Here is a 23,326-nt window from a genome sequence, read left to right on the forward strand (position 1 = left end):
TTTTGCATTATCAATGTACCAAAGTACATATTTCTCTTAGATTCTTGACTGCCAACAGAACATCACTTTATCGATAATTGATGCTAACTGGGCTGATATCATTCCCAAAAGGTATAATGAATTTAAGATGTCTACTTATTGAAACGAGCACACCACAAACCTATGACACATCTCCTTTAAGTACTTTATATTATAATAATCTGAAAACTATGGGTCACACAGCTACCCTATCTGATTATGAGACATCATAAATAGTAGTAATTATATTTAAAAATTTGGATAAAAGACAGGGAACTGTCACAAAATGCAATTAGCTAGATCTTGAGCAATGGAATTCTCTGAATAAACATGCTTTTACAGTAAAACAACAGAAACTAAAAGAAATACTTGCACTATAAAATATTACTTTTACAAACTACCCCTACAATGTTTATGGAGTGAAAACAAAAATTGCAAGAAAATAATCAATTTTCAGATGTTTTGGGATACGACTACTTTTTTAATAGAATAAGCATTATATTGAAAATATTTGCTATTTAATTTAAATATATGTTTAATTTTAATGGCTGCCAGGACATTCAAATATGAAACACAATTAAAACATGCAATTTGTTAATCACATAAGAAAACATGAACATCTTATTTGTGATTGGTTTTCAGAATTCAAGTGTTAAAACCACATGAATGTCCATCAGTTAAAATATACAACGATCAGAAATATTGAATGGATTGTTATACTTGGTTTCTTCACACAAAAAAAATATTTGAATAAATTATTTTAAATGACATTTTAATATAAATACACAATTATGTTGCTAGGAAAATACTATGAAAATTAGAGGAAAGAAAAGATGTGTTTTTGATGCTATGGGAAGTTTACTATAGTAAATTAATAGGAAAACATTTTGTGCAATGTAACATAAGTGAAAATATATTTGAGTAGAAAATTGGAAAGCATCAGATTTCTCTCAGATAAGAGTGGTTTTTCTGTCACACTGACATTTCATGTTTAAAGCTTCATCAGTCAATAAGAAAACAATATGCATGACTTTGGCTTGTATGAGGTTTTGGAGATAGATTATGTTCATGACAAATACACACACACTCACACACACACACACAGCCTGCTCCTAGAAAAGAAAATGGCTGAATTATCTAACTCCTATAAAGATTTTGAGTGCAGGTAGTAAAATAACATTGACTCTTTTGTATCCACTTGCATACCCAGGTTTTTCTATCAATATATGTTCCTATGTTGTGTTACTTGTAGTTGAGTTTGCCTTTAAGGCTTATGGCAGAGTAGTAAATCTTTGAATATGTCTTTTTAGAACTGTTTTTCTGAAAGCAATGTGTGTGAAAAAAATGTCTCGTGTGCATAATAGGCATGCAGAATCATCAATATTAGTCATGTCCGATTCCCTGGTAGCTCAGATGGTAGTGTCTGCCTGAAATGTGGGAAACCAGGGTTCAATCCCTGGGTTGGGAAGATCCCCTGGAGAAGGAAATGGCTACCCACTTCACTACTCATGCCTGGAGAATCCCATGGATGGAGAAGCCTGGTGGGCTACAGTCCATGGGGTGGCCAAGAGTCGGGCGCGACTGAGCGACTTCACTTCACTTTCACTTTTGGGGTCAAACAATAATATCCATTGGCTAAGCTTCCAGGAGAAATTCCCATGATACTTTGAGGTGTCAAAGGACATCTCAAATTAATATGCCAAACAAAAAGACTCATTTTATTCAAGCTACTTAAAAACGCAACGCTTATTGTCATTGAGCAATCAGAAGCTATTAGAGCAAGGAAAAAAAAATAGCTGTGAAAATAATACTGTTTTAAACAGAGGGCTTCAGTTAGAAAAGTGGAAAATGACAACACCACTCAACCTCAGCTGAGAGGATGCAACACTTTCAAGAAACAGATTAAAACGTTTATTTCTTTGAGCACATTGCCCCATAGTAAGTACATATAAAAGACAAAGACTTAGTAACGAAGAAAGGATGCAGACTTACATGTCACATGAAAAAGCAAGGTGGGACATCAAGGATACACTCTGCTCAGAATTATCATGCATTTCTTGTGGAAGAAAATCTATTACACTTTCAATGAACTTTAGTTGCAGCGATCAACAAATTGTTCTTATAAAGGTCCAGGTAGTGAAAACGTTCAGATTTTCAGGACATAGGGGGCACTGTCTTACTCAGCTCAATAGTTGTAGAAAGAAAGCAGTTCTAGAAAACACGTACATGTTGATTGTAGCTGTATCTCAATGAAACTTTATTTACAGACTGAAAATGTGAATTTCATATCATTCTCACATATCACAAAATGATTTTTTCCTCTGATTTATTTTTCAAGCATTTAAAAGTATAAACTCTATTCTTGCCTGTTGGGGCTATGCAAAAAGCTAGGTGTGGCAAATGGCCATAGTTTGCCAAACCCTGATTTAGGCTGTATCATCACATAGATTAAAACTATATGTGCTCCTTTGGTTACCAGAAAAATATCAATTTCTGTTTTATTGACTATTTCAAAGACTTTGACTGTGTGGATCACAACAAACTGTGGAAAAATTTTCAAGAGATGAGAATACCAGACCACCGTATCTGCCTCCTCAGAAATCTGTATGCAGGTCAAGAAGCAACAGTTAGAACTGGACATGGAATACAGACCAGTTCCAAAGTGGGAAAGGAGTATGTCAGGACTTATATTGTCACTCTGCTTGTTTAACTTATATGCAGAGTACATCATGTGAAATGCTGGGCTGGATGAAGCACAAGCTGGAATCAAGTTTATCAGGAGAAATATCTATAACCTCAGATATCCAGATGACACCACCATTATGGCAGAAATTGAAGAGGGACTGAAGAGCCTCTTCATAAAAATGAAAGAGGAGAGTGGAAAAGTTGGCTTAAAGCTCGACATTCAGAAAAACAAGATCATGACATCTGGTCCCATCACTTCATGGCAATAGATAGAGAAATAATGGAAACAGCGACATATTTTACTTTAGGGGCTCCAAAATCACTGCAGACGGTGACTGCAGCCATGAATTTAAAGGATACTTGCTCCTTGGAAGAAAAGCTTTGACTGATTTAGCACAGTAAAAAGCAGAGACTTTACTTTGCCAACTAAGATCCATCTAGTCAAAGCTATGGTTTTTCCAGTAGTCATATACAGATGTGTGAGTTGGACCATAAAGAAAGCTGAGAGCCAAAGAATTGATGCTTTTGAACTGTGGTGTGGGAGAAGACTCTTGAGAGTCCCTTGGACTGCGAGGAGATCCAACCAGTCCATCCTAAAAGAAATCGGTCCTGAATATTCATTGGAAGGACTGATGCTGAAGCTGAAGCTTCAATACTGTGGCCACCTGATGGGAAGAACTGACTCATTGGAATATAACCTGCTGCAAAAGATTGAGGGCAGGAGAAGTGGACGACAGAGGATGAGATGATTGGATGGCATCACTGACTCGATGGACATGAGTTTGAGTATGCTCTGGGAGTTGGTGATAGACTGGGAAGCCTGGAGTGCTGCAGTACATGCGGTCACAAAAAGTCAAACACGTATGAGTGACTGGACTGAACTGATAGCTTGTATCATGAGCAAATTCTTTGCTATATTTATAACATCTAATTAAGAACTAGTTTAGGTATAACCATACAAAAATATGTGGTTATTTTTGTCGATTATAGTTCTCAGATGTGTAAAAAATACCAGTGTATTATCTTTATCATGTTTTTGTAAGGTTTGCTCTGTCTACAAATTAATCATGTTATGTATTCATTCTTGAAATATTGACTATAAAACAAACACAACAGATAACTTAAGTAATAAGAGATGTAGCATAGGTTAGCATTTAAGGAGTGCTGGAATGAAAATCACATTTTTGAAAAATAGTTCACTTTAACCCCAGCCAATTTGGCCAGGATAAGTACTGATAGTTAGAAAGATCAAATAACCATAGAAGAATCAACTCTTCAATTTGAGAGTTATGCAGGCGGTTATGCATGCATTTGATTTATCTTTCTCTATTAATAACATACATTGTTCTTATCACCGAATACATCCATACATACTAATGATAGTCCTGAATTGTTTCTTTTGACTTTCCAGAATTGAAGCACTTGTTCTCATTAATTTTAAGATAATAAACCATATTTTTCCTGATTACAGAAGAGAACCCATTAGATATGCACAGACTTCTGTAACAAGCACCGTATTTTTGAAAAATAGGGCATTTCTAATATTTTGTTTTGTAAAATAATCCTACAATACACTATATGTACATATCTCTTTTGTTTCAACTTCAGTTCAGCTCAGTTTCTCATACGATGTCTGACTTTTTACTAACCCACAGGCTGCAGCACGCCAGGCTTCCCAGTCCACCATCAACTTCTGGAGCTTACTCAAACTCATATCCATTGAGTCAGTGATGACATCCAACCATCTCATCCTCTGTTTTCCCCTTCTCCTCCTGCCTTCAATCGTTCCCAGCAGCAGGGGTTTTTACAATGATTCAGTTCTTCGCATCAGTTGGCCAAAGTATTGGAGTTCCAGAATCAGCATCAGTCCTTTGAATGTATATTCAGGACTGATTTCCTTTACGATGGACTGGTTTAATCTCCTTGCAGTCCAAGGGACTCTCAAGAGCCTTCTCCAACACCCCTGTTCAAAAACTTCGGTTCTTTGGCCCTCAGCTTTCTTTATAGTCTCACACACATATATGACTACTGGAAAAACCATAGCTTTGACTAAACAGACCTTTGTTGGCAAAGTAATGTCTCTGCTTTTTAATATGCTGTCTAGGTTGGTCATAGCTTTTCTTCCAGGAAGCAAATGCTTTTTAATTTCATGGCTCCAGTCACCATCTGCAGTGATTTTGGAGCCCTCCAAAATAAAGTATATTACTCTTTCCATTGTTTCCCGATCTACTTACCAGGAAGTAACAGAACCAGATGCCAAGATTTTCATTTTTTGAATGTTGAATTTTAAGCCAGTTTTTCCACTCTCCTCTTTCATCTTCATCAAGAGGCTCTTTAGTTCCTCTTCACTTTCTTCCATAAGGATGGTATCATCTGCATATCTGAGGTTATTGATATTTCTCCTGACAATCTTGATTCCAGCTTGTGCTTCATCCAGTCCAGCATTTCTCATGATGTACTCTGCATAGAAGTTAAATAAGCAGGGTGAAAACATGCAGCCTTTATGTAGTCTTTTCCCAATTTAGACCAGTCCGTTGTCCTATGTCTGTTTCTAACTGCTGCTTCTTGACCTGCATACAGATTTTTCAGGAGTCAGTAAAGGCAGTCTGGTTTTCCTATCTGTTGAAGAATTGTCCACAGCAAGTTGTGATCAACATAGTAAAAGGCTTTGGCCTAGTCAATAAAGCAGAAGTAGATATTTTTCTGGAATTCTCTTGCTTTCTTCATGATCCAACGGATTTGGCAATTTGATCTCTGGTTCCTCTGCCTTTTCTAAAACCAACTTAAAGATCTGGAAGCTCACAGTTCACATACTGCTGAAGCCTGGCTTGGAGAATTTTGAGCATCCCTTTGCTAGTGTGTGAGATGATCATATGCATGCATATTTTGAGCATTCCTTGGTGTTGCCTTTCTTTGGGATTGGAATGAAAACGGACCTTTTCCAGTTCTGCAGCCATTGCTGAGTTTTCCAAATCTACTAGAATTTGAAATGGCTCAACTGGAATTCCATCACCTCCACTAGCTTTGTTCGCAGTGATGCTTCCTAAGGCCCATATGACTTTGCATTCCAGGATATCTGGCTGTAGACAAATTATACATATCTTATGTTTTACAAATCATAAAATATAATACATTTTATTGCTTTGAAAAACTGAAAATATGTTGAATATATTGAAGGACTTGAAAATTCATATCATTTGCCACATAGCATCTAGTTTGGGCATTACTGTCATTTTTTATTTAGGGGTGGGATGGAGAGGTGGGAAGGAGTCTCAAGTGTTGGGAAAATATGTATATATATGTACACATGTGTGTGTGTATGTGTGTGTGTGTGTGTGTGTGTAGTTATGACTGGTTCCTGTTGTTGTAGGGTAGAATACACATTATAAAGCAATTATCCTTCAATTAAACAAAAACAGAATGAAATGATAAAGAGAATATAAAGAAAACCTCACCAGCCATAAATCATATAAAAATATATTAAAATTTAACAAGAGCAAAACATCAGATGTCTGATTGACATCTGTGCCAAACATCAATCTGTGTGTTCCTTTAACAGGTATAATACTAAAGCAGATCAAAAAATGGCATCAAATGACACTGATGCATTTAAGCTAGTTTTAAAGATGACTTGAAATCTCATTAGCAGCTAGTGACAAGAAGGGCACTGAACCACACTAATTGTAGATGTAACGAATGAGACGAAAGGTCAAACACGCAGAGTGAAGTCCACAGTCTGGTTGAGAGAAGAAACAGTAGCAAGCTGATTACTTTGGCTCATTCCTTGCCTTCAGAACCTGCACTCTAAGATAAGCAGACCTAAATCCAATATTTGATTACCCTTATTCTCTGAAATCACTAAATATCTAGAATACTGAGTTGCATTTACATTTACAAAAAAATGGTGGTAGCAATCGTCTTGGAGACAATATGTATGTACACAGAGTATAAATGTGTGTTTACATGTGTATGTATATGCTGTGACCTCTGTACGTAAAATCTGGCTTTATAGCTATCATATTGCATAAATTTTATCTAGTCTATAAGACTAAATTATTTTTTTAAAAACTTATGTTTCATAAATAAAGCTAAAATGTTAGATATTTAATGAACTATGTGAGAATAGGAAATTTCCCCTTTTTTAACTCTAACGGTTTTCAGTTGCCTGTCTGAAAAAAATAAGGGAAGTGAAAAAGAAAAGGTTAGTGCTTTTGATTCAGATGGTCTTGAGAGTAAGTACTTCTAAATTTAACTGAGTGACAAAATAACAAAAAAGTATATGTGAGCAATAGAAAACATCACTGATTTTAAAATGACAACTGCTTTATCTAAAGTTTGGAAGCTTAGAAATGCAAATACATCCAGTTTAAAACTCCTCTGAACGGAAACCAAATGAAGCAAGTGAACTATCATTAAATGGTTTAGCACTTTTAAAAGGAAAAGAGAAATTATTTGTTTTACTACTGAATTATATTTATTGCAATGATTTTTTTTTCAGTTGAGGAAACATTGATTTTTAGAGATAAATGTTAAGAACCATAAGTTCACAGGAACATATAACTCAAGGTCGTTGTTCTTTAAACTACTGTATGTCACAACTTGTTTTCAATTTAGGGATTCTTAAATATATTGGACTGGAAACCAGTCAATCTTAAAGGAAATTAACTCTGAATATTCATTGGGAAGATTGGTTCTGAAGCTTCAATAACTTGGTCAGAAGAATTACTGAAAATCTAAATACGTAGCAGAGCATACCATATTTAACAAATTAGAGAGTCAATGTACTTAAAACATAAATTTTACCCAAATTGATCTATAAGTTTCTGTAATCAGAATAAAAATTCTGGAAGAACTTTTTTTTTTTAATGTGAGGATTGATGAACTAATTATAATTCTTATAAAAATGTTTATAGATTAGACAATGAAATTATAAATAAAAACAAATTGGAAAAGGTTTATATAATTTGATTTTCAAGCATTATTACTAGGCTATACTAATCAAAACAGCATGCTACTGATAAAAGTACAAAGACAGGCAAAAGGAACAGAATAGAGCCTAGAAAAGGACTAATTATATATTTTCAGATGATTTTCAAGAAAGGTGGGAAACAAATTCACCTGGAAAAGTGAAATATTTTCAAGAAATGGAACACCGAGATGTTTTCACAAGGGAAGAGTGAAATATTAGCTCATCCTTACACAAAAAAATAACTCTAAATCTCTAAGTGCCTCCAAGACAAACTGAAAGGCTAAAAATGTATAATTTCTAGAATGAATCATAGGTGAAAATCTCTGCAAATTTGGAGTAGCACCAAATCATCTCTGACTATCTCCTTTACAACAACCAAGCTACTGAAAAATAAGATTCAGTGCTTTGAAACTATGGTCCAAGAATGATAATTTATATAAAATTCATTACTAACCATACCACAATAAAATAGAATAGCTCAGCAGTGGGGGAATAGGTAGCCAATGATTGATGCTATATTCATTTTTCTTTCTGTTAAATCTGTGTTCAATAAGTATATCTTATTTGTTTTTAATGACTGATATTAAAAGTACTCTATTTATTTGAGTTGTACTCTTGGTTACTCATTGTAAAATATATGTAAAGTATCCTCTAATTAGCTAGCCCAAACAGTCATTCTTTAGGTTTCTTTGAATTTCACTTTATGTTTCTATTCTAGCAAGTCTTGATTGAATTTTCTTCTCTCTTTCCTACCATGACAAACCAGATAGGAATAAGTATCTCTCCCCTGAGTCCAGTAGCATTCTGAGTATTCCTATTAGAAATTTGAGTTCACTATATAAATTGTTATTTCAAGTGACCACTTCCTGTATCTTGAAGTGGGAGACCAAATTTCATACATATAAAACCCAGTGCCTGGCACAGTGATTAATAGATTATATGTGGTAAATAAATATTTTATTTGAAAAATGCTGTATTTCTAGGAAATTATTTATTTCTTTGTTATTTACACTTTTTCTACCCTCAGATTGAAATGTGTTTATGGAATTATAATTATTCTCAAATCCCTAATAATTATATTTGTCTTCCTAAATAATTTTCCTTGATTTAGTCTACCACTCATATATTTTTATTTTTTTCAGTGGCAAAGATTTCAGAGCGAACAGCATTTTATTATCTTATATTAGGTTAAAGACTATGAGATTTTAAACGTTAATATCAGAGAAACAACAATGTGCAGCATATTATTTCGGTTCCTAACTTTGTATTGTGAATTGTATTTTAAAGAGCTATTAAATAAAAAAGTTAATGACTTGGTTTTTAGATTCTGGTCTACAAAAAACAAACAATTAATGATAGGCTATGAGTAAGATATTAGAATCTTCCACAGTTTAGTAAAGAATCAGAGTTGATCAGGAAGATAGAACTTACATATTTTTCCTTGAAACCTATAATATATCTCTATATACACAAAAGGAAGGATTTAGCATGCATGCAAAGAAAAATAAAGGGACAGACTTTATTTGCTTGGGCTCCAAAATCACTGTGGATGGTGACTACAGCCATGAAATTAAAAGACTCTTGCTACTTGGAAGAAAAGCAATGACAAACCTAGATAGCATACTAAAAAGCAGATATCACTTTGCCAACAAAGGTCAGTATCGTCAAAGCTATGGTTATTTCAGTAGTCTTGTATGGATGTGAGAGCTGGACAATAAAAAAAGGCTGAGTGCCAAAGAATCGATGCCTTTGAACTGTGGTGCTAGAGAAGACTCTTGAGAGTCCTTTGAACTACAAGTAGACCAATCCAGTCAATCCTAAAAGAAATCAATGATGGATATTCACTAGAAGGACTGATGCTGAAGCTGAAGATCCAATACTTTGACCACCATATGCAAAGAGATGACTCACTGAAAAGGACCCTGCTGAAGGGAATGACTGAAGGCAGGAGGAGAAGGAGAGACAGAGGGTAAGATGGTTGGATGGCATCACCGACTCAATGGACTTGAATTTGAGCAAACTCTGGGAGATGATGAAGGAAAGGGAATCCTGGCATGCTGCAGTCTATGGGGTTTCAGAATCAGACACGACTTATTGACTGAACCACAACAAAGAAAAATCTATAAAACTTGTAAAAATCTATCTGCAAAACTCTAGAGAAATCTAATAAATTTATTAACTTTTCAAATCTGATAGACACCAAAGAAGACATTTGAACACCATAAATGTAAAACAATTTATCCTTTTCAGTGATATAGATGTTAGCTAATTATAGTGAATACAGTTCAGTTCAGTCGCTCAGTCAGGTCCAAATCTTTGCGACCCCATGAATCGCAGCACACCAGGCCTCCCTGTCCATCACCAACTCCAGGAGTTCACTCAGACTCACGTCCTTCGAGTCAGTGATGCCATCCAGCCATCTCATCCTCTGTCGTCCCCTTCTCCTCCTGCCCACAATCCCTCCCAGCATTAGAGTCTTTTCCAATGAGTCAACTCTTCGCATGAGGTGGCCAAAGTACTAGAGTTTCAGCTTTAGCATCATTCCTTCCAAAGAAATCCCAGGGCTGATCTCCTTCAGAATGGATTGGTTGGATCTCCTGGCAGTCCAAGGGACTCTCAATAGTCTTCTCCAACACCACAGTTCAAAACCATCAATTCTTTGGTGCTCAGCCTTCTTCACAGTCCAACTCTCACATCCATACATGACCACAGGAAAAACCATAGCCTTGACTAGACGGACCTTAGTCGGCAAAGTAATGTCTCTGCTTTTGAATATGCTATCTAGGTTGGTCATAACTTTTCTTCCAAGGACTAAGCGTCTTTTAATTTCATGACTGCAGTCACCATCTGCAAGGATTTTGGAGCACCCAAAAATAAAGTCTGACACTGGTTTCACTATTTCCCCATCTATTTCCCATGAAGTGATGGGACCAGATGCCATGATCTTAGTTTTCTGAATGTTGAGCTTTAAGCCAACTTTTTCACTCTCCACTTTCACTTTCATCAAGAGGCTTTTTAGCTCCTCTTCACTTTCTGCCATAAGGGTGGTGTCATCTGCATATCTGAGGTTATTGATATTTCTCCCAGCAATCTTGATTCCAGCTTGTGTTTCTTCCAGTCCAGCATTTCTCATGATGTACTTTGCATATAAGTTAAATAAGCAGGGTGACAATATACAGCCTTGACGTACTCCATTTCCTATTTGAAACCAGTGAAGAAAAGAATGTTTCAAATCAGATAAGAGAGACCTTGATGATTTTAGCATTTAATAAAAATGACTATAGGATAAAGCCAAACCTCAGTAAGTAAACAGGTAAAGCAAGGGCCCTTAATCAGATTTTTATAAAGTCAGTGTTTTTTTTTTTTTAATTCTCTTCTATGAATTCTAGTATAAAATTATTTAGATTTGAGCTTTATGTATAATTTAAGGTCCAATTAAGGAAAATATCAAGTGGAAAACACTTTTGGCTTGAAATTTCAAGAGTAAGAATGTATATCAACGTTGGATCTTTGGCTTTATTTTTACACTTCACTTCTCCCCATCAGAGGTGGAGGAAGTTGTCTAATTGCTGAGTATAAGAAAGTGAATTTCCAATCATTTAAGACTTTACCCCTTATTCCATTTTTTCCCCTTAGAAACTGACTCTTGAGAAGAGAAAATATGTTTTGCACTGTTGCTCAGTCACATAAATAATATAGGAACAGATTATGCTTCTGAAAATGGGGAAAGCTGGTTAAATTCATTGTGCCTACCAGTGGATAATCTATCTTACCTTGGAGTGTTCACTTATGTCTGTGTTCATGCTAAGTTGCTTCAATCATGTATGACTCTGCAGTCCTATGGACTGTAGCTCACCAATACATAGGATTTTTCAGGCAAGAATATTGTAGTGGGTTGCCACATCCTCCTGCAGAGGATCTTTCTGACCCAGGGGTTGAACCCACAACCCTTATGTTTCCTGCATTGGCAGGAAGATTCCTTACCACTAGTGTTGTCCTTAATTCCCCTCAACTGTGTCTATTTTCCCATAAATATATATCTCATTCTCCAATATAAGCTTCACAAATTATAAAGAGGATATTTTGTTCTTCAATTACCTTACTAGGTTAAGTTGGTCTGAAACTTAAGTAGGGAAATGTGCTGATGTACTGAATGCCTTCACACCCAATAGTGGTTCATGAAGATGGTAGGGTTCCAGCCAAATGGAATCATTTTAAAAATGGCAGGATGTTCAAATCAGTATTATTATTTTACAAATGAAGTATCTTTTATTTAAAGAGATTAGTTAATTCATGGAAGAGCTATAAACTAAACTGGTTTATTGACCATCAAGGTCATGCATACTAAGGATCCCTTCCAACTTGCTATATTTGAAAATTCATGATCTCTAAATTCAGAAGATCTCATTTCAAGTTCCTTTTCTTATTACTTATTACAGCATTCAGTTTTCTTTTTTGCAAAGCAATACCCAAGTTCACAAGTTTGTTCTAGAATAATAATGAGCACCCTATATTATTATTATTAGTTAAGCTCAGTCATGTCCAACTCTTTGTGACCCCCTGGATTGTAGCCTGTCAGGCTCCTCTATTCATGGAATTTTCCAGGCAAGAATACAGGAGTGGGGTTGCCATTTCCTCGTTCAGGGGATCTTTCAGACTCAGGGATTGAACCTGGGTCTCCCACATGCCAGGCAGATTCTTTACTATCTGAGCCACTAGGGATGCCCACACTATTGAGTAAATCTACTTACCACATTATTCTCTAAAATTACTTTTCTAATCTGAATCACAACAAGTAAAATATGAACTCTGAACGAATGAATATTTTAAAATATTAACAGCATTTAGCAATGTTGATTAGGATGATAAATTATAATCACACAGTTAATTTTAACTGCATGAAATTTTAAGACATAGTTATTAAAAACATGCAAAAGTTAGGATATATTTCTATAGTAATTGAGAAATTATAGTTTTCTGTGTAAGGTGAATCTAAAGGTATTTTAATATATCATAAAATCTGAATTCATACTGTCATTATCAAATCATGTGCTCTTTTAAATCTTTCACTGGTACCCTGTTAATCCTTTTCTATTTTTTCTTGCCTTTGCAAACCAGTTTCATATGCATTTACCCAGCAGTACTATTTCTGTTATTATGTTTGACAATCATTTTTGTAATGAACACAAATCATAGAAAATAAAATATTCCTTTTTAAATAGAAATATCTTATTATTTTTTTTTAAATCTTACTCTCAATGAAATAGCTTGAAGAAAGCAGACAGGTTCAATGAAAAACTGTCATTTGTTCATCCTTTTTTTCAGCTGTAAATCTTACCTGTGGAATGACTTTTCTGCTGGTGTCTCTGCATACCTGATGCATCCTTAATTCCAACTCTCATTGAAAACTTCACACTAAACTAAAAGATGTAATATCAAGGAAGGATCATGGAAGAAACCTAAGCTGAACATAAGTTTAAATAGCTCTGTAACTTCAAGACAATAGTCTAATAAGGGTGTTAAAAATATACAAAAACTAAAAGGCAAATTACTTTTCTTAAACCAATACAGCATTGTAAAGTAAAAAAAAATTTTAAAAAATTTAAAAATTAATAAATTATTTTGAAAAGTACCTCATTTAATTTATTTATTTATTTTTTCTTTGAGAATCAGACTTTTAATGTATGCAGTCAACTGTCACATAATAATCATGATCTGAGATTATTTTCTCTGGCTCATAAAAACAGGTTAATGATCTGAATGGAATGTCTCAAACTCTTAAACTTGACATGACCATATGTTTCAATACTTTTTCTTTTTTCTTTTTTTTTTTTAAATTTTAAAATCTTTAATTCTTACATGCGTTCCCAAACATGACCCCCCCCTCCCACCTCCCTCCCCACAACATCTCTCTGGGTCATCCCCATGCACCAGCCCCAAGCATGCTGCACCCTACGTCAGACATGGACTGGCGATTCAATTCTTACATGATAGTATACATGTTAGAATTCCCATTCTCCCAAATCATCCCACCCTCTCCCTCTCCCTCTGAGTCCAAAAGTCCGTTATACACATCTGTGTCTTTTTTCCTGACTTGCATACAGGGTCGTCATTGCCATCTTCCTAGATTCCATATATATGTGTTAGTATACTGTATTGGTGTTTTTTTTTCTGGCTTACTTCACTCTGTATAATCGGCTCCAGTTTCATCCATCTCATCAGAACTGATTCAAATGAATTCTTTTTAACGGCTGAGTAATACTCCATTGTGTATATGTACCACAGCTTTCTTATCCATTCATCTGCTGATGGACATCTAGGTTGTTTCCATGTCCTGGCTATTATAAACAGTGCTGCGATGAACATTGGGGTACATGTGTCTCTTTCAATTCTGGTTTCCTTGGTGTGTATGCCCAGAAGTGGGATTGCTGGGTCATAAGGTAGTTCTATTTGCAATTTTTAAGGAATCTCCACACTGTTCTCCATAGTGGCTGTACTAGTTTGCATTCCCACCAACAGTGTAGGAGGGTTCCCTTTTCTCCACACCCTCTCCAGCATTTATTGCTTGCAGATTTTTGGATCGCAGCCATTCTGACTGGTGTGAAGTGGTACCTCATTGTGGTTTTGATTTGCATTTCTCTAATAATGAGTGATGTTGAGCAAAATTGTCTCATCAGCATTCTTTACTTAATCGTTAATCCAAAACAACCGTTAATAATTCTTTACAAGATTAAAAAAAATGATAAAGAGCATCAAAAATTGGGTCTTGAACAGTGCAATACATTTAAGTAAAATTTAAATTACCTACACTAACTCGACTTTCATGAGCACCCAAATTAACTGAGGGCTTCCTAGGTGGCTCAAATGGTAAAGAATGTGCCTGCAATGTGGGAGATCTGAGTTTGATTCATGGGTCGGGAAGATTATCAGGAGAAAAGAATGGTAACATACTCCAGTATTCTTTCCTGGAGAATTCCATGGACAGAGGAGCCTGGCAGGCTACAGTTTATGGGGTCACAAAGAGTCAGACATGACTGAGTGACTAACACACACAAATTAACTGAATTTATTTCAAAATATATCATTCAGTTCAGTTCAGTTGCTCATTCGTGTCCAACTCTTCGTGACCCCATGAATTGCAGCACGCCAAGCCTCCCTGTCCATCACCAACTTCTGAAGTCCACCCAAACCCATATCCATTGAGTCAGTGATGCCATCCAACCATCTCATTTTCTGCTGTCCCCTTCTCCTCCTGCCCTCAATCTTTCCCAGCATCAGGGTATTTTCCAGTGAGTCAGCTCTTCACATCAGGTGGCCAAAGTATTGGAGTTTCAGCTTCAACATCTGTCCTTCCAAAGAACACCCAAGACTGATCTCCTTTAGGATGGACTGGTTGGATCTCCTTGCAGCCCAAGGGATGCTCAAGAGTCTTCTCCAACACCACAGTTCAAAAGTATCAATTCCTCAATTAATTTTATTAATTCATTTGCTTATTCATCTTCAATAAATGTGTTTATTTAATGTTTGCTATGTTAGAAATTGAACCAATATTGTGGAAATCCCTATATTACACAAAGCAATCTATAGATTCAATGCATTCCCTATCAAATTACAAAGGGCATTTTCCACAGAACTAGAGCAAAAATTTTACAATTTGTATGGAAATGCAAAAGACTTCAAATAGTGCAAATGATCTTGTGAAAGAATAGAGGTGCAGGAATCAGGCTTCATGACTTCAGAGTTTACTACAAAGCTACAGTCATCAAAACAGTGCGAAGTGGCACCAAAAAAAGGAAAGAAAGAAAGAAAGAAGCATAGATCAATGAGACAGGATATAAAGCCCAGAGATTAAACCCATGTACCTATAGCCAGCTAATCTATGACAGAGGAGGCAAGAATATACAATGGAGAAAAGATGGTCTCTTCAATAAGTGGGGCTCTGAAAACTGGACAGTTATATGCAAAAGAATGAAATTAGAAGACTCCCTGGTGGCTCGAATAGTAAAGAATCCACCTGCAATGCAGAAGACCTGGGTTCAACCCTTGGATCAGGAAGATCCCCTAGGGAAGGAAATGGCTAACCATTGCAGTATTCTTGCCTGGAGAATACCATGGACTGGCAGGCTACAGTCCATGGGGCCACAAAGAGTAGGACATGACTGAGCAACTCAATCTTTCACTTTCACTAATATCATACACAAAACTCAAGGTGAATTAAAGACGTAAATGTAAGGCCAGATACTACACAACTCTTAGAAGAAAATATATACAGAACATTCTTTGACATAAATCACATTTTTTTGTTCCACTTCCTAGAGTAATGAAAATAAAAAGAAAAATAAACAAATATGTTAGAAATCGCCCTCCCCTCAGAGAGCATTAGGTGTAGTCACACTGTTGACCTCACTGTCCTTGAATCATAGTCAATGAATCAGGAAAGCTTCTATCACAACTTATCAAAATAGAATATCAACATATCAAAATAGAATATCACCCTGGGGGGGTGACACAAAATCCCTTGAAATTCTAATATCTGAGTCAATTCCTCTTTTTTCATCACTTGTGTGAACTTTTTTTTTTTTTTTTAAGGTGGCTCTGTGTGATCACAGAGGCTAAGAAATCACTTCCACATGGAGTCAATTCAGGCTCTATATACCTTGGAATTCACCTTTTTTTTTTTTTAACTTTATTTTACTTTACAATATTGTATTGGTTTTGCCATACATCAACATGAATCCACCACGGGTGTTCACGTGTTCCCAATCCTGAACCCCTCTCCCACCTCCCTCCCCATACCATCTCTCTGGGTCATCCCAGTGCACCAGCCCCAAGCATCCTGTATCCTGCATCGAACCTAGACTGGAGATTCATTTCTTATATGATATTATACATGTTTCAATGCCATTCTCCCCAATCATCTCACCCTCTACCTCTCCCTCAGAGTCAAAAAGACTCTTCTATACATCTGTTTCTCTTTTGCTGTCTCATATACAGGGTTATCGTTACCATCTTTCCAAATTCCATATATATGCGTTAGTATACTGCATTGGTGTTTTTCTTTTTGGCTTACCTCACTCTGGATAATCGGCTCCAGTTTCATCCACCTCATTAGAACTGATTCAAATGTATTCTTTTTAATGGCTGAGTAATAATCCATTGTCTATATGTACCACAGCTTTCTTATCCATTCATCTGCTGATGGACATCTAGGTTGCTTCCATGTCCTGGATATTATAAACAGTGCTGAGATGAACATTGGGGAACACGTGTCTCCTTTACTTCTGGTTTCCTCAGTGTGTATGCCCAGCAGTGGAAATGCTGGGTCATAAGGCAGTTCTATTTCCAGTTTCTTAAGGAATCTCCACACTGTTCTCCATAGTGGCTGTACTAGTTTGCATTTCCACCAATGGTGTAAGAGGGTTCCCTTTTCTCCAGACCCTCTCCAGCATTTATTGCTTGTAGACTTTTGGATTGCAGCCATTCTGACTGGTGTGAAATGGTACCTCATTGTGGTTTTGATTTGCATTTCTCTGCTAATGAGTGATGTTGAGCATCTTTTCATGTGTTAGCCATCTGTATGTCTTCTTTGGAGAAATGTCTATTTAGTTCTTTGGCCCATTTTTTGATTGGGTCATTTATTTTTCTGGAATTGAGCTGCAGGACTTGCTTGTATATTTTTGAGATTAGTTGTTTGTCAGTTGCTTCATTTGCTATTATTTTCTCCCATTCCGAAGGCTGTCTTTTCACCTTGCTTATAGTTTCCTTTGTTGTGCAGAAGCTTTTAATTTTAATTAGATCCCATTTGTTTATTTTTGCTTTTATTTCCAGTATTGACCCACCTTCCAGAATACTGGAATTCACCTTGTATTCCTTCTCTTCTTTGGGTCTGAGAAGAGACAGAGAGCAGGCAGAGCCACAAAAAGTCCCCTACGTCACTGAGGACTTCTTAGGTGGTGCTAGTGATAAAGAACCCATCTTGCAATACAGGAAACATAAGAGGTGCATGTTTGACCCCTGGGTTTGGAAGATCCCCTGGAGGAGAGCATGGCAACCCACTTCAGTTTTCTTGCCTGGAGAATCCCATGAGTCAGATATGACTACTTAACATGCACACACACTATGTCACAGAAAGAAATGTCAGCCTGAATTTAAGGGTGATATAAAGTAATTGACAGCTCTATACAGGGTTACTGACATGATTCTTATTGATATGTTTTAAATTATCAATGTTGTTAAATTTTAAAAGCATATGAAGTTTTCTACATGTATGTTTTTGTATGTTAGTGAGAAAAGAACAAAGAGCTATGTGATGAAAACATGATGTTTTATTTAATTAGCTGCAACAGATTGATGTTAAATATGATTTTTTTATTAAATACGTAAATTAATTTCTGAGGTACTTTAGAATCCAGAGATCCCACACTTACTTCTACTATTGATTTAACTTTGTACAAATTGGTTATCCTTCCAAAGCTCCTTTTTCATTGTTGTTTTCATTTGTTTGTTTGCTTTGTTTTTGGTGAAAGCTTCAGCTTCTTAAAATACCAGGCACCAAAAGCCATAGTGAGGAGTTTGAGGAGTGAATGAGTGATGTGGAAAATTAGAGAAAGTATAGAAAGCAAAAATAAGAAGTGGGCATAAAAGGAGAGAGGCACCAAAGTAGCTGAGCATGAAGTTGAATTTACTTTATTTGTGTATGTGTGTGAGTTTTAAGGAGACAGAGATTTAGCCATGTTTTCGTGCTGATGTGAGAGAATTGCTGTCTAGACAACATTTAAAGTCATGAGAGAAAAAGAGGATAATATGGAGAAAAGTCCCTGAATAACCCTTGGGGAATTTTTGTCATTTTAGGATCACATAAAATAAACAATATTCTCCAGAAATAATGTATTGAGTTCTCTCTTTACCTATGCTCTCATGACACTGGTATGTGTTTTTTCAGTTGCTAAGTCATGTCCAACTCTTTATGACCCCGTGGACTGTAGCACGCCAGGATCCTCTGTCCTCCATTACCTCCTAAAGTTTGCTCACAGCACTATCATGAGATTTACCAAGTTGTGTTATGTTTGTATATTTACATATATATCTCCCAGATTAGGGGAAAATTGAGCACAGGCAGAGAGGGGGCGACAGAGGATGAGAAGGTTGGATAGCATCATAGACACAGTGGACAGGAATTTGAGCAAATTCTAGGAGACAGTGAAGGACAATGAAGCCTGGCAGGCTGCAGTTTGTTGGGTCGCAAAAAGTTGGACATGACTGAGCAAGTGAACAACAATAACTCCCAGGTTAAGTTGTTAACTCTTTGAAATTTGAGGGTTTACTTTACTAATTCCTTTTTCCCTAAACCTAATATCTTTTTATCACGTTGAATAATTCAGTGAAAATGCTACATGAAATGCTGTATGTATAACTAGTATAGTTATTTCTGTTCAAATCAATAAGAAAATGCATATAAAGTGCATAATGACATATAATATGAATGTAAACCCCATTTGAAAGAGATGGATTCAACACTTGTAGCATTCAAAAGTTTCCTCTTAATGTTGTTTTCACATACCCTTTAGAGTAAATTTTAAAATGAAATATCCTGGCTTCTTATTGAGACTCTACAGTGGCAACATTTCCAATCTGTTCTATCAGCTCTGTGTTCTGAGCTCACTGAAGATCTTACAATTCCTAGATCCTGAGTATCAAACGGAAGGAAGGAATTGGAAGCATTATGCAGTTTTTTGTTTGCTTGTTTGTTTGTTTTACCTGTGTTCTCCACTGATGGGGAAGATTAAGTGTCCTGATGCCAATCAGTTTGGCTTAAAATTTGTAAGTTTGTAGGCATTTAGCCTTAAGCATAATCACTACTCTTTCAAATAATACTTTGATGATGACTGTATCATCAAATAGACACTAATCATTCCATTGGTGACAACAGATTATAACACCTCATTTTTAAGCTCCAAAATTATCAAAAGTAACTAGTTCCCTCTTGACCTGGTAACATGAGCACCATGAATTAGCTATTTAGTTCTGAATGTTTTCAGAGTTACAAATTTTCACTTGAATGGAATTGGAAATAGTCTTCACACAGAAACAAATGGAAATGTCTTTCCAATTAAAAATTCACTTACCCATACACATATATTTTTGTTTCAGAGTACAGAAAATTATTAGTTGTCATAATTAAAGCTTTCCAAGGGGCATCTAAGACAAATTACAAATAAGACATTTTAAATTCTGCTGACACTTTTCAAAAACATTTGTGATTATTACACCAGAGTCAAGAATTTAGTGAGAAAGTGAGTTTGAAGAGTTAAAACTCTTGTAAGACAAAAAGATCATGTACAACAAAAAGGAAAAAAAAAATCCTTATAGAGAGTTCTGACTTAATATAAATCTCACTAAAGATTATGAAGAGCTTTATTCATATTCAAAAGTGGATCAAATCATATGAATTTCTCTGAACTGACAGGGAGTTAAAAGGAAGTGGTTTGTAGGAGAGAACAAGGTACCCGAGTCTTCTCATCAGCAGTCTAGTCAGGAAAGGGACCTGGTGACTGCTCTAAGCAGCCCACACAATTACTTCTGAAATTTGCTGCCAGTAAAATCTCTTTCCATCTCGAATTCGAGTCCTGTGATTGTCACCTAAATCGAGTGTCCAAAGTAGAATACCAAGTGCAAAACATTCCATTAAATGTTTTTTTTTTTTTTTTCATTTATGCTTTGGTGTCACCTGCCCACTCTGTTTATGTTTTTATATTAACCATCTTATATACACCCTCAGGCAAATGTGCATATATCCCAGAATAGTAATACACAAAGTGACACAGTTTATATTTTTAGAGTGTATAAAAGCATGTGAAAAATTCCTCTCCCACAGATGAAATGCTCTTTGATATTCAGTTTTGAAAAGATTATTAGCTCCAATAAAAAAATTTTAAAACTAGGAAAACTTGTTTAAAATATTCCATCTATATAATGTTTGGCAGCCACATATTGGAACAGGTTCTAGACATCTCAGGAAAAGAGGAACAACACTAACAACCTGAAAATGTGCTGCCTGGATGGGATGGTATTGACACTTATTGCACAACCCTCACAACATGAAAATGGGGTACATGGATGAAATGGTATTGATACTTAATCTGAAGGTCATATCCAAACATGTACCATTACCACGGTTATTGGCAGAATTTTGTGTTCTTATGGAGGACAGGATAGGCAACATGCCTTGAGTAATAGGGAAAAACAAATATGATTCTACACTTGATCTGTTTCTTTTGCTTTAAGTTTTGTGTTCTGTTTATTATTTTTACTACAGGTTAATCACAAATGGATGTTACCTTTAGCTTGTGTGCATGTGTGCATCTTGAGTTGCTTCAACTGTGTCTGACTCTATGGAACCCTATGGACTGTAGCCCACCAGGCTCCTCTGCCCATGGGATTTTCCAGGCAAGAATACTAAAGTGTGTTGCCATTCGCCTCCTCCAGGGGATCTTCCCAATCCAGGGTTCAAATGCATGTCTCATGTCTCCTGCATTGGCAGGTGAGTTCTTTATCACTATCACCACTTGAGAAGCATGTTGCCTATAGCTTGGAATATACAAAATAGCCCATTTTAGGGAACTCTGCCTCCCATGCCTGAGTATTAAACTAAAATATTTTTGCTAAAGTTTACAGGAAACATCCTGACCAGGTCCACCTGTGAATGGCTACAAGAAAGAAGAATGAACACATTCCCTCTGGAGTCTGGCTAGAACCAGGAAATATTTGAAATGATGTATTGCCTTTTCTACATTACATCCTCATCTTCCCTGACCTTTGTTTTTTTATAAATGAAGCTAGCACCCAAATCTGGGGAAGATGGTTCTTTGAGACAGTAGTCCACCATCTCCTTGGTCTCCTGGTTTTCTGAATAAAATCAGTTTTCCTTGCCTCAACAGCTCATCTCTCAATTTATTGGCCAGTCATGTGGCAAGCAGTACAAGGTCAGATTAGGTAACATTAGCAAAGGAGTGTGAAATTCAAATTTGATTCACATCCCCTGAATAGAGACAGAGAGATGATTAGACATATCATATTATGCCTATCTTCTTTCTTTCCAAACTCCCTCTCAAGAGGTAAGAACACAGATTAAATGAGCAAATGACAATCTGAAAATAATAAAAATTAACTATTTTTAATTAAGCTGAGATTCTTTTAACAATGAACACATATTTACTGACTCCTTCTTTGACTCCAAGGCAAGTGTCTAGGCACTAAGGATATAAGAAAAAAAAAAAAAAAAAAGACATAAACAGTACCTGCTGTTGTTAAACAGGAAATTCACCATGAGCAATGAGAAGCAGCGTCACTGACAAAATGTCCAGTAGCTGCTTAATCCCATAAAGCTATTGGCCAGTACTGCCCCAAACACAGCCCCATCAGTACTCGAAATGCTCAAAGGAGCAGAAAAATCCTACTGTGGGCAACTGTCCCCTCTCTGGCATATGCACACACCTCACACTATCATGTCCTTAGATAATCTTGCTGGCCACTGGGCTCATTAAATGCTCATAAATATTCCATGAATCAGTGCAGTTCAGTTCAGTTGCTCAGCCGTGTCCAACTCTTTGCAACCCCATGAATTGCAGCCCTCCAGGTCTCCCTGTCCATCACCAACGCCCGGAGATCACTCAGACTCAGGTCCATCTGGTCAGTGATGCCATCCAGCCATCTCATTCTTTGTAGTCCCCTTCTCCTCCTGCCCACAATCCCTCCCAGCATCAGAGTCTTTTCCAATGAGTCAACTCTTCGCATGAGGTGGCCAAAGTACTGGAGTTTCAGCTTTAGCATCAGTCCTTCCAAAGAAATCCCAGGGCTGATCTCCTTCAGAATGGACTGGTTGGATCTCCTGGCAGTCCAAGGGACTCTCAAGAGTCTTCTCCAACACCACAGTTCAAAAGCATCAATTCTTCTGCGCTCAGCCTTCTTCACAGTCCAACTCTCACATCCATACATGACCATTGGATAAATCATAGCCTTGACTAGACAGACCTTAGTCGGCAAAGTAATGTCTCTGCTTTTGAATATGCTATCTAGGTTGGTCATAACTTTTCTTCCAAGAAGTAAGCGTCTTTTAATTTCATGGCTGCAGTCACCATCTGCAGTGATTTTGGAGCCACCCCCCAAAATAAAGTCTGACACTGTTTCCCATCTATTTCCCATGAAGTGACGGGACCGGATGCCATGATCTTAGTTTTCTAAATGTTGAGCTTTAAACCAACTTTTTCATTCTCCTCTTTCACTTTCATCAAGAGGCTTTTTAGTTCCTCTTCACTTTCCATCATAAGGGTGGTGTCATATGCATATCTGAGGTTATTGATATTTCTCCCAGCAATCTTGATTCCAGCTTGTGTTTCTTCCAGTCCAGTGTTTCTCATGATGTACACTGCATATAAGTTAAATAAGCAGGCTGACAATATACAACCTTTACGTACTCCTTTTCATAGTTGGAACCAGTCTGTTGTTCCATGTCCAGTTCTAACTGTTGCTTCCTGACCTGCATACAGATTTCTCAAGAGGCAGGTCAGGTGGTCTGGTATTCCCATGTCACTCAGAATTTTCCACAGTTGATTGTGATCCACACAGTCAAAGGCTTTGGCATAGTCAATAAAGCAG

This window comes from Ovis aries, chromosome 10 (assembly GCF_016772045.2).
Source record: "Ovis aries strain OAR_USU_Benz2616 breed Rambouillet chromosome 10, ARS-UI_Ramb_v3.0, whole genome shotgun sequence".
Classification (NCBI taxonomy): domain Eukaryota; kingdom Metazoa; phylum Chordata; class Mammalia; order Artiodactyla; family Bovidae; genus Ovis; species Ovis aries.